General features: G+C 57.7%; 1 protein-coding gene across 1 annotated transcript in view; it reads left to right on the forward strand.

Moving 5' to 3' along the window:
• Positions 1–3,283, forward strand: part of GALNS (galactosamine (N-acetyl)-6-sulfatase) — a 52,324-nt gene that overhangs the window by 769 nt on the left and 48,272 nt on the right. The gene's annotated exons all lie outside the window — the stretch shown is intronic.

The raw sequence follows: 3,283 nt of genomic DNA on the forward strand, positions 1-3,283 counted from the left end.
GGCCCCGCGCGGGGAGAAGGAGGGGAAGGGGGATATCTCCGTGCGGGGAGGGGGAGGCCCCGCGGGGAGTGGCCGTGGGGTCTCGTCGGTCACCAGGCACCACCCGCGCTGCCACTGTGCTGCGTGACCGGGCCAGCGTCCTCCCTCGCAGGTGGGTGACCGGCGTACTGCCGGGCCCTGCCTCCCCGGTCTGACCTTTCCCGCCCTCTGCTGTTGGGAAGATGGGCGCGCAGCGTGGCCGCCTCAAAGGGAGGAAGGGGCTGCTCCTGCCGCGCTGCCTGAGAGCTGCGTCGCCCTGGGAATCACTCCCGCTATCTCAGGCCTCCGGGTCCCCCTGCTGGGCTCCAGTCTTACCTGAGGGCTGCCTTTGTCCCCTGGAGGACGCTGAGCAAAGCTCAGGTGTCCCGAAAGGCTGGAATGTCCCCTGATGGGCAGGTGCGGGGTCAGGGGTCACAGAGCCGGCCTGGAGGCCTCCTTCCCTAACTCCTTGTGGGAGCCACCTGGAGATTCAGTAATGAGTCTGCCTGGGCCACGGGTCACCGTGCAGGACCCCAGACACACTTGGGTTCAAACTCTACTGTCTCCAAGCTGGGGGGTCACTTCCATTCTTGAGCCTCAGCCGCCTCCCCTGGGGGAGGGGTCACAGCTGTCCTGCTGTGCTCACGTGGTGTGTGAGGACTGGGATGACACCGAGTTCGGGACAGTTTTGGGCCGTCAATGCCGCTCAGCCCCTGTGTGCTGGCTGCAGACCAGCAGAGACCCTGACAGGGGCCTTCAGATCCACCTGTGCTGAGCAGTGGGGGCCACGGGCCGCACGCAGGGGCTGGGCGGTTGTGGCTGTCGGAATTGGGAGGTGCTGGTCGTGTAAAATACACAGATTTAGAAAACTTAGTACAAAAAAAAGAATGTAAAATATCTCACTTAACAATTTTATTAAATTAATGGTTTTTTAGCATAAAGATATACCTGAAAAGATAACAGACACCATCCATAATTTCCCCACCCAGAGGTGACAGCCCTCAGCCCTGGGCAGCCCCTTTTCCATCTCATATGTCTATGTGTGTGCAGTGAGTGCTTTCCAGAGCCCGCTCTCCAGCCCCCAGGGGTCCCTGTGCTGACGGCAGTAGCCAGGTCTTTCTTAGTACTGAGTGCTATCTGCGTCCTAAAGTTACTTTGTTTCAGAATTTCATCCTTTCACTTTTTAAGTTCTCTGGGCTAGTGTGGATACTTTGTTTCAGAAGTTCATCTTTTCATTGTGTAAGTCCCTTGGGGCCAGCACAGCTTCCTTGGGTGAGCTGGACCCTGTGGGTGAAGCCTCCCTGTTCAGCCTCTGCCTTTCCTGACTTTCTCAGAGGACAAAGGGTTGTGTGAGGCGGGGCAGCTCATGAATAATTTTTTATGTAGAAGACTTGTTGAAATAATCTTTTGGATGTGTTGGGTTAAATAAAGTTAAGTTTGCATTTCACCTACTTCTGCTTTTATAACGTGGCTCCTGGTAAATGCGGAATTGCGTTTGGACTCACCCTGTGTTTCCATAGGACAGCAAGGGTTCAGGCGGTACAGGAGTGGGGTGCGGCTACCAGCGTGACGGGAAGCCGCGCCCACCTGAGGACCTGTCCTGTGGCCTCCTCCATGTGGTTTGTGGGGTCCTTTGGCAGCTGACGCCTAAAGAACCCCAGAGGAGCTCTGTGGTGGCCAGTAGGTGTACTTGCTAGAACTTTGTGATGCAGACAGCAGAAAATGAAGTCAAAGTGACAAGCAAAAGTGGGAATTTCTTGGCCCTCCTGACTCAACAGGTCAGGCTGCCTGGCGAGTTTCCCCTTTCGTGGCTCAGCTGTCTCTGAACTGGCACATCCTCACTCAGCCTGTGATGGTCCTAGGCAACTCCAAGTCACCCCCTGCAGTCAGCAGACCCAGTGGGAAGTTGGCTCTGCCCCTGAGTCATGTGAGCCTGATGTGGGTCTCAGCCCTGTGCCAAGCACACTGGGGGAGGGGCGCATGCTGACCTGTCCAGCCCAGGCCTTGGAGCCTCGGGCCTACCCCAGAAGGGAGACTGCCCCGATCATCTCATCTGCCTGGACCTAGCAGAGAGGGGGTTCCCTGAAGGGCCCATGGTGCAGCTACCAGGATGGGGCAGGGATGCTGGCAAGTGAGAGCCACAGAAGCTCGCAGTGAAGCCCGAGTGCCCTGACGTGGCCCAGGGTGCAAGGGAGTCCTCATGGGCTGTGTTCTCTCCTCGGAGTCCAGGGCTTCCTCTGCAGCCCTGTCCACACCTCTCCCTGTGCTGTAGACCAGTTGTTTCTGCCAGGGCGCTGTTGTCTGAACCTGCAACAGGTCATTTGGGCTCTGGAATGACATGGGATCGTTTAGTGACCCACAGCCCTGGGCCCGCACAACCTAGTGTGCGTCTCTCAGGTTCAGATTTTGGAGCATGGCCCTCCATGGACCAGCTGCCTCCAGCCCAGTCTCCCCCTATCCAGTCCTCTGTGTCTGGGCAGTGGGGGGCCTGGACCCCATTTTCATCTGAGCAAGTGCAGTTTGAGAAAAGCAGTGTCCCCAAAACTAGCTTATTGCACACCTCATGGCCAGAAGCCACTCTCCAACTGGTCACACTGACCCGGCAGAGTACCACTGCCCCCTGCGTCGGGGCCAGAATGGGAGGCTGGGACTCAGGGATGAGGCTGGGACTCAGGGATGAGGCTGGGACTCAGGGATGAGAGCAGCTGGCAGGAGCCCCCACCTGTCCAGGGGAGCTGAGCCGACCAGGGCGAGGACAGGTCCAGCTGCACTCCCCAGGACGGCCCTTCCCTGGCCTTTCACTGGCCCACGGTCTGGCATGGCCTGGCTTCTCAGCACCCTGGGCACCTTGCTGCGGGAGCGACGAAACCTGCATGGCCCACTCTGCTCTCCAGGGTTGCTGGGGCCTTGGAGACAGGTGAGACCTAGTGACAACCTCCGCTCCGGCCCACACACAGCTCCTGCCTCCCAGGGCCAGCCGCGCTCTGCGTCTCCACTCCTTATTTGGAAAATAGGGTTAAGAAGGGTCAGCCCTGACCACAGAGGAAGTGGAGAGTCAGGGCCACCCAGGCCAGCTCCGGTTGCCACAGCAGCCTTGTTGAGCCGCCAGAGCCGGGGGAGGGCTGCTCAGCGCCCCTTGTTTGAGACAGACAAGCACTGGTATGCTTATCTTCATCATAATCCCATAGCAACCCGTAGGAATGGAAACTTTGTTTCTTAAAACTCTGAAATTCTTTTTTTTTTTTTTTTTTTTTTTTTTTTTTTT

The sequence above is a fragment of the Rhinopithecus bieti genome, unplaced genomic scaffold, assembly GCF_001698545.2.
Source record: "Rhinopithecus bieti isolate Rb0 unplaced genomic scaffold, ASM169854v2 scaffold_1618, whole genome shotgun sequence".
NCBI lineage: Eukaryota > Metazoa > Chordata > Mammalia > Primates > Cercopithecidae > Rhinopithecus > Rhinopithecus bieti.